A 10,341-nucleotide genomic window follows, 5' to 3' on the forward strand; every position below is an offset into this window, starting at 1 on the left:
CATATGATTTTGAACTAGCAGACTCTTAAATTATTTCAACAGTTAATTATATATATATATTATGATGTTGACATGTAAAATATTCAGAGAGACATGCTGTATAATTTAAAAAAAGGTTTGAAAATCGAGGAGACCATTTTAAACAGATATTTTAACTGTGCTTAAGTTTCCATTGATTCCAGATTATACAGGGTGTCTCAAAAATACACGGCATAACTTCAGGAATGAGTTCCTCACATGTAGACAATAAAAATTTTTTATACAACATAGTTCCGGAAATGCTTGGTTTCCGAGTTTTGAAGGTCTGTCTATGTCACTTAACTGTTCACATCACTTTATAGAAATTGTTCAAAATGTCCACCTTCTGCCTGAATACAGGCAGAAGGTAGACATCGACGTCTCATGGACTCGCGAAGACGATGCCAAATTCCTGGCATGTTTCGTATTGTCTCACAACCTGCCACAATTCGATTGCGGAGAGTTTCCACATCAGCTACCGGAGTCGAATACACACCAATGACTTTAAATAGCCCCACAAGAAGAAATACAGTGGGTTTAAAACATGTGAGCGTGGAGGCCAGGCAGTTGATCTACCTCCACCTATCCACCGACCAGGAAACCTTCGATTCAGGTAATTGCGGGCTAGATGGCTGAAATGTGCAGGAACGCCATCATGCATGAAGTGTGCTTGTTGAAGAATGATCAGTTGCGTGTCGTCCTAGAAATCAGGCTTGTTTTCCAGAAAGTTTCTGTACGCCTGCCCTGTGAGTTTGTTTGGGAGTACATGGGGCCCAAATAACTTATCACCAAAAACACCTGCCTAGACGTTGAGGCTGAACCGCTATTGGGATGTGATGGAAGAATTGCATGTGGGTTTTCCTCAGCCCATACATGCTGATTGTGAAAGTTTTGGATTCCGTCTCGTGTGAACTGTGCTTCATCTGTGAATATCACTAAGGCAGGAAAGTGAGGAGTTGTAACATACTGCTGCAAGAACCACTGGCAGAACATTACTCGCGCAGAGTAATCTGCTGGTGACAAGGCCTGTACCCGTTGCAGATGGTAAGGATACAGTTGGTGTTCTCGCAACACTCTCCAAATAGTCGAACGTTGAACAGCCAGTTGCATTGCTATTCTGCGTGTGCTGATTCCAGGAGTGGCATGCACAACATCCAAAATCTCCTCCTCTACTTCAGGAGTCGTAGATCTTGGTCGTCCTCTGTCAGCAGCACGAGGTGTAAAGGTCCCATGTTCACAAAGGCAGCGATGGATACCTTCAAACGTTTTCCTGTCTAGACATCTTCGTTCTGGGAACCTTTCGTGGTACAAACGACGAGCCTCCAGAGCATTGCCGTCCGCCAAACCGTACATAAAGTGCGTATCCGCTTGCTCCTGATTTGAGTACATGATCGGAATGGAAAATCACCATATTCTCTGTCAGTTCCTTGTGATGAAGGAAATCACCTGCGGAAGATAAGACATTCTGGTTAATAACTCGGGAATCAAGCATTTCTGGAACTATGTTGATATGAAATATTTTTATTGTCTACATATGAGGAACTCATTCCTGAAGTTATGCCGTGTATTTTTGAGACACCCTGTATAGATACCCTGTACAACTGCATAGAACGTTTTCATGGATTCATTTCTTTTTCCCAGCCTTGTACATATTTCGGATAGTTTCCGAAACGATGCAATATTCCACGATACCAATCAATATTTTTATTCTTCTCCCGGGGATATTAAAAGCTTCATCTGCTCGACCACTCTTTTTTATTCTTGCACATTTCGAAAGACATAACAGAGAAAAATATATCTCAGCCAACAGGACTTACTGTTTCTTCTTATTCTTCTTCATAGCGAGGTATCCTATACTTTGCTGTGTGTGTGATCCCAGAAATACTCTTTCTGAACATTCATCTCCTCTCTTCAGGTATAACAACAGTCGTCGAGTAGCTTCTCTGGCTACTTTTATTGCTCAAAAAATATAGAGAAGTGCATTCTTGCCCGTTTTATGTGCCAGTAATTCATTTTATTCAGAAATATATAATCTCGTGCTCGGATCATTCGCCTTTCATTTATCTTCCTTTGAAAAAAGCGGCAATCAATGGCTCAGTAAGCTTAATTAAGTTATTAACTCTCGGTTTCTGGTTAAGCGGATATAATTAATGGAGTCATCTTTTATGAAGAGCGGATCTATTTATCTTCGCTCAGCTTTTGAAAAAAAAAAAAAAACACTTCAAGTGCATAAAAAATGAAGTACTTCTAAGAATCCTTAAACTTGTTTATCCGTTGATGAAATAATATTGAAAACTTTTAGAAAATATTCTTATATACCATTGTTTGTATTATTTAATACACTACCGGTTATTGGAACACCAAGTCGCAAAAATCCTGTGAATCACCCATAAGTCTGAGTTTTATATCCATCATAATTTTAACTACCCAAAAGTTGACAAAACTTTGTCCAGCAGCGAACTTCCTGACATATACTATTTTTGTTATAAACTACACTGTGAACGCTTTAATGAAACCATGCTTCCTGTTTTGTGCCAGTGTCCATACAAGGTTCCCTAATTAACTAATCGATTACTTAATTGCTCTTTGATCAAGTTGAATTATTATTAATTAATGAGATTTAATTAATTCTGAAAAAAATGGTAGCGACACTAGTTTTCCACATTTTACTCATAATGGAAGCCTTTCAATATTTTTACTCGTTTCTTAAAGATAAAATTTCTAAAGACTAAACTTTTAATAATGGCAATTTTGTAACTTATAAAGTGCATTTTTTTTTTATAAAACTCTTCGCTCGAGAAGAGTATTATACTGAGACAGTGGTCTGGACTGTTTAGAATTTGCACTAAGACTATGAAGCGTCAGTATATGAAGTCTATAAACTGAGTGCATTCTATGCTCAGTTTGATTAGTTGAAAAATCCAACCCGTGAGGAAAAAATATGTACTACATCACTCTCCGCAACCGGCTAATTCAGCCACAGAATGAGAAAAGTCCATAAAAGTTCCACCCATCCGAAAACTATTTCTCAACTTCAATAGAGAGAGAGGCATGAGCAAATTCTGTCCCACCTCTCCACTCGCTCTGGGATGATTATCAACAGCCATAACAAGGAAAGAAAAGATTATATCTCAATGTGAGCATAGAATTAATCTAAAAATTTGATTAAAAATTCTAATCTTTTAGAATTTTTAATCTAACAGCATTAAAAAGGATATTAATTTTTAAAATTAACATATCCAGTAATAATAACCTTTCTTGTATTTATCAATTCGTAATAATTTGTATTTAACAATACCTACTGTTATTTATAGGGGAATCTCCCCATCGGTTTATAAATTTCAAACTTTATCCACTGGCTGACGTTGCAGATGGTAAAGGCATGAAAACTTCATGGTCCCGTTATTAGGACCATGGAAGGTCGGATATATGCAAATATTTATGAAAAATGTAAGTCAAAAAAGGTCACATCCCATTTGAAGTGCGCAAGAAATCCCTATAAAGCCGGGGGAACCTAACTAGTGCCTTGACCTTCGAGATGAAGGATGGTGTCAAACTTTGCGCACCGTATAAACAGTTCAGGCTACTAGAGGTTAATAGTATGGGGCATGTTTTTGTGCCATACCCTTGGCCCCTCTGAGCATATCTTGTAATCGTGCAGATCAGATACCTCAAGCAACGTTGGATGGTTATCCCTATGGACAGATGTACCTTCCAGTTGACAATGCTAATGTGTGAAAGGGCGTTTCAGGAATACGAGAAAGAGTTCAAACATCTGCCCCGACTAGCATAATCCTTCATCTTTGGGATGAAATGGAAAGGCGCTTTCTACATCACTGCAGGAAATGAGGACAGTTTTTTTACATGATTTGTCCAATTTTCTTCGCGTCACTGTTCAACACTGTTCATTTCATCCACATCGTGTCGAAGGAGGGATTTGGACCAACGGCTGTTCAATACACATTTAGCTCATGGTTCTAAACAGTGTAGTTTTTTCGCCAAGAAATTGCATCAGTTTTATATGACTAGCAAAAGGCCATCTCTGGGAGATTTGTATCCATCTTGATTATGGAAATCATGTCCTGAAGAAGCAGGAAAGCCTCAACTTTAGAGTGCGAAATGCTGGAATGTAAGGCACAGTCAACAATCTCCAAATTTGTAAATAATTCTTTACTTAAAGATGAAGATCGCGTAGTTAGTACATAATGGTAACCGATATCGCTTCATACATAATGAGGATAGAAAAATCTTTAAAGTGTTCTGGAATAACTTGACTTACATAACTTGTTTATACTTGCGTGAATTATTGCAGAGGAAATAACATGGATTTCCTCAAATGCGAATAATTTGATTTAAACTGTCAAAAAAGTTTTTTCTTGACGTTCTTTGTGTCCCACAGGCGCGAAATAGGGGATGGGGATTAGAGAGTTTACAGTAGTCGGGTCCGCAATCGTTCAAGGGGGCTCGGCAGAGACATTATATTTTTAGGTAACTAAATTGATTTTTAATAATCAGCAAAAAGCTACTACGAATTTAAAATAATAAAAATGTGTTTTTCGTCCACTAATTTTTTTTATCTTATTGATTTAATATGTATTATAATTGATTTGTTGCTTTTTAACACACACACACACACATAAAAAGACGAGGGGAGGTCGTCTTGCACTTTGCGTTAGCTATCGACGTCCCTGTATGCTAATGGCTGATGTTGCTCTCCCAAGCTCGTCAGTTTAGTCAATATGAGCACTTGTGAAGCTGTTTCATTTCGTCATCAGTATTTCGATTATGTAAAGGAGGATTTTTTACAGTTTTGCGAATACTACTCAGAACTCTGTTCAGTAAATGGTATAAAATTTTTGAGATGTGAAGTGCCTCCTGGAAGTAAGTACAGTATCTGCAGTATTTGAAAGTACACTATCTGCAGTTATGCCAGATACGATAGGAGGGTATATACAGTATGTTGACAGTCTTGTCAATCAATTCGGCCCTGGAGAGAATGTGGAAGGCTCATTGGGGTAGAATTTTCCTCAGCTTAGTCTGTGCTTGTTAATAGGAGAGACTGTTTTTACAGAGATGGGATCCGCTTGAATAGAAACAGTGCAAGGATTATTTGCTGATGCTGTTGAGGCAGCGATAGGTGGGTCGGAAAACTGATAGCTTGAGGAGATACATAGAGTAATAGCTGAAATAGAGCCGCAGGCAGAGGTGGTGGAAGTGATTCTGGCACTGCTACTATTGGTACAAGGTATCTGAGACTTCAGGCCCTGCTGTGGGTCAGCACGGGACAAATAAATACATGGGCTGTGTTCAGAGGCGGATTTAACGGCAGGCGCACCGGGCGTGCGCCCTGGGCCCCGACTTCTGAAGGGCCCCTCAAAACCCCAACTTTACACTTTTTTCTAACGACACCAAGTTTGGTTTCATATGTGCAATTTTAATTACGTACAAGTTTACAATCGGCCGTAAAACCTGATAGTATGTTTATATTCGCTTATTTTCATTATTTCATTACTACGCTGCATACTAGGCTGCATACTATGCTGCATAGGCCCCGCGCGGCTGCGCTACCGCTCATCAGATGAATAGAATTGTATTTGCTCCTTTGTACTTACAAAGGTTCTTCTGCAGTGCAGACTTACGATATACGCATATTTGCCTATATCGTTGAAATTATATTAAGATAAAATTAATTCCTGTTGTTACATCAGCGGCTGGATTTTCGTAGTTTATGAATAATTTTTGAATTTTAATTAATCATTAATTTATTGCACTATAACGAAAAATCTCTTTTTTAGTATTCTAATCATCAGACTATTAAATTTTATATTTTTCTTTTCATTGATATTTGTTTCATTTTTATAGCTACCAATGGTAGCTATAAAAATGAAACAATATCTATCAGGTGCTGAAAAAAGACAAAAAAGACGAATATAATATAATACATATATTATATTAAATTTTTATTGGAAATAAATCATTAATAGTACATAATATTTTTTATTTATTTAAAAAAATGGTTAACATGTATTTTTATTTTCCCTGTCTCTCTTTTTTTTTTTAAGGTGCCCAATATTTTCTTCTGCGCCCGGGGCATCAGCCAACCTTAATCCGCTTCTGTTAGTCATTAACTAACAGACCTTAATCCGCTTCTGTTAGTCATGTTAGTTATTAACTAACAGAAGCGGATTAAGGTCAAGTAATTAACTCTTTGTAAAAAGCAAACAGTTAAATTTTTTTGTTACAATTTGTTTCCTGGGTGAACAGCAATAGTTGCCCTGTTGTTGTAGCAGCTGCAACTGCCCGTCGATGTTGTCTCACTCCCCAAGTTTTTTGGGGAGGGAGACAGCCCCTAACATAATGAAAGTGCTACTACACAATACACATATGAAGCAACAGTCAATATTACATGAAAAAGGAGGTAATACAGTCGGCGGCTTTAATAATATAGAACATTGCTCTACAGCTGAACACTTGGGGAGGAAAGCAAACGGAATAGGAATGTGTTATAAAACGTGGGTGAGGAAGCAGTGTAATAAGAAGATTGTGGCGATTTAGAGAGCTGTATGTCAAGGAATTGGAAGAAATTTGACACAATAAATTGATTGTGTAAGATACTATTAGAAGTAACGATATATTTCCAAGAATTTTTATAAAACTTAGAATTGTTCTAACGCATTCAGCAGAATCAATAATTTGACTCTAAAAGTTTACTGAAAATATTCTTGGCATCCTTCCTCTATTTGATTTTGGGCCCAGTGCATCGTCATCTATATAGGTGACGCCTACATAGAGGCCAAATGCCTCGTCATCTAATAGGGACGCCCACACAGGTGACGCCTCTGGATGGGCCAAATGCCTAGTAATCCAAAAGGTGACGCCTGTGGATGGGCCAAATGCCTCGTCATCTAATAGGTGACGCCTACAAAGGTGACGCCTGTGGATGGGCCAAATGCGTCGTCATCTAATAGGTGACACCTACATCGGTGCCAAGCAGCATTTCTGTAGGGCTGCAGGGCTGCAGGGCTCATGTTCCCTTCCTTCTGTTTCCATCGTTTTACACAACGTTTTTTTTCCATGCCCCATGGGTAATACATCAAAATTATTGCCCCAGAACGAACAACCTCTGCTAAAATTACAAAAATTATGATATTAGTCCCCTGTTACATCTACCAATATAATATAATCTACGAATATAATATAATTTTGTCTGTAAACTGCGTGTGTTCTCTGGTCGATTTGCCTGTTTCTGGACGAAAAAACCCCAGGTCTGTGGGAAAAAAACCTTGCTATCGCCTGAGACCGACTAACTGCTAAAATTGCAACCGTTGCTCAAGAAACAGCGATCATTTCATTCTCAAATCTGGTCTTAGAAATCTGACTGGATTTCATTCTCAAATCCAGTCAGCCTCCCCGTGGCATAGTGTGGTAACTTAGGGTCCCACTAGGGTCTTCGCTGCTAATAGACCGGAAGAACAAAGGGGTTGGTTGGTTTGGTTTGTATTGAGGTTTAATGGCGCATGGACTACGCGGACTATGCATGGACTATGCGCCAAGAACATATGCGCCAAGAACACAACACAATATACTGCACATGACCAAACACACCTTCAAATCTCTGACCCGATACAACGCACACCCGCGGAGATGGGAGAAATCCCAGAAGCTGTTGGACACCAACATACCTTACAACCAGAGGCGGATTTAACGGTGGGCGCACCGGGCCCCGACTTCTGAAGGGCCCCTCAAAACCCCAACTTTACACTTTTTTCTAATGACACCAAGTTTGGTTTCATATGTGCAATTTTAATTACGTACAAGTTTACAATCGACGGTAAAACCTGATAGTGTGTTTATATTCACTTATTTTCATTATTTCATTACTACGCTGCATAGGCCCCGCGCGGCTGCGCTACGATTCTATTCCTCTGATGAGCTACCGCTCATCAGAGGAATAGAATCGTATTTGCTCCTTTGTACTTACAAAGGTTCTCCCGCAGTGCAGACTTACGATATACGCGTATTTGCCTATATCGTTGAAATTATATTAAGATAAAATTAATTCCTGTTGTTACATCAGCGGCTGGATTTTCGTAGTTTATCAATAATCTTTGAATTTTAATTAATCATTAATTTATTGCACTACAACGAAAAATCTCTTCTCTAGTATTCTAATCATTCAGACTATTCAATTTTATATTTTTATTTTCATTGGTAGGCTACCAATGGTAGCTAGAAAAATGAAACGACATCTATGAGGGGCTGAAAAAAGACAAATTAAAAAAAGACGCGAATATAAATTAATACATATATTATATTCAATTTTTATTGGAAATAAAACATTAATAGTACATAATATTTTTTATTTATTTAAAAAAATGGTTAACATCTATTTTTATTTTCCCTGTCTCTCTTTTTCTTTTTAAGGGGCCCAATATTTTCTTCTGCGCCCGGGGTCTCAGCCGACCTTAATCCGCTTCTGGCTGTGTTAGGGTAACTTAGAGTAAGAAAATGCGCATGTATAATTCATGTACACTAATTCCAGAAGCATTGTAAATAAATTTGATAAAAATGAAGTACTGATTAAGTCATCAAATTCAGACATTGTACAGAGGAAACATGGTGTCACTCAGACATAAGTGATGCTGAATTTGAATTATACATGCGCATTTTTATAATTTTTAACCCTTCCAATATGGGACATATTGGAAGGGTTAAAAATATATTAAATATAAAGCAGTGCATCTATTTGACAGGGGCGACGAGTGCGATGCTGAGCAAATTGCGTGTGATATAAGCACTAAGAAAGTTGAGAGTGGGAGTGTGTTATACGGAGACCTAATAACTGATGAGTATAACAACCAGTTTTCAGAGAAATAGAGTAGGCTAGCAAATCAGAATGTCTTATAAAGGGGGATTTTAACTTTCTAGATGTCGATTGAAATTTGTGGGTTGATCACTCACACATTAGAAAGACTTTTGTGGATTTCTTGGATGACTGTTTTCTACAGCAGAATGTTAAGAGAGGCAACATGAGGAAGAAATACTCTTGATCTGGTTATCAGCATCATTCATTAAGAATCTGCGGTAAAAGACCCACTGTGTGGCAGCGATCACAGAGTACTAATATGGAATTTAATCGAAGACTAAACTACTGTAGAGGGTAAAGGAAATGCTTTTGCTAGGGTGACTACAGTAGTCTCGCACAGTTTTTAAATTCTGTTCAATGGGACTATTTGATAATGTTACCAACTGAAAATTCTAAATGGGAAGTAATCAAAGAATCTACTAGGCTTTTCACACCAATGAAGAAATACTGTTCAAGGCGTAGACCTAAATGGATAGCAGAGAAGAAAAGTGTATGGAATGCTTATAAATTATCAGGTGATACAGAAGCCTAAGGTAGATATAAATCAGTCTGCAATCAAGTGACAAAGGAGGTTAGGCAAGCTAAGGCAGATTATGAGAAGTCTCTGGCAAGGAACGCAATAGCAAAGGCTTCTGTGCTTATATTAACATTAGAAGGAAGGATTGAATCACATTGGGCAACTTGATGTCATTGGGTCAACTGTTGATCACCCTGCTCAGATTGCAGACAAAATGAATAGGTATTTTGCATCTACATTCACATATGAGCAATTCTTTTTGAAAAGAGTGCCAGAAGTTTCTCAGTCTCCAATGGGAAACTAAATTACTTTGTGATAGCTAAAAGGAAAGTGGAGAAGAAATTGTTGAAGATGGATATAAAAAAGGCACTTGAGGTGGATAGAATCTATCCAATTATATTAAGGGAGACAACAAAGGAGTTAAGCAGACCCTTAGCCATAATTATGACAGCATCCTTACATTCAGGGGAGATCCATATGGACTGGTGATGTTCGAATGTATCCCGAGTTCATAAAGGGGATCAAAAGGCGACATGAGTAATTACAGACCTGTTAGTTTAACGTCCACTCTTAGCTTAACCTTGCAGGTAAAATAATGAAATCACTTGTTAGACAAGTAATTCAGGATCATCTGGACAGGCATGGAATTATACTGCAATCACAGCATGGATTTGTTAAAGGGCGGTCTTGTTTAACCAATCTGATAGGTTACTGTGATGTAGTGACCAATGAACTGGATGCAAAAAATAATTTTGACAACATACATACTTGAATTTCAGGAAGGCTTTTGATGCTGATGCATATAAACAATTGCTGTTCAAACTGGAGCAATGTGGCATTAAGGTAAAGTTACTGCTATGATTAAAGTGATGGTTAAGTGAAAGAAGAAGGTTAAGTGAAAGAAGTGGTTATCAATGATCACTGCTCTTCGTGGACTAAT

The sequence above is a fragment of the Mastigoproctus giganteus genome, chromosome 7, assembly GCF_048544385.1.
Source record: "Mastigoproctus giganteus isolate SK-2022 chromosome 7, ASM4854438v1, whole genome shotgun sequence".
NCBI classification, from domain to species: Eukaryota; Metazoa; Arthropoda; class Arachnida; order Uropygi; family Thelyphonidae; genus Mastigoproctus; species Mastigoproctus giganteus.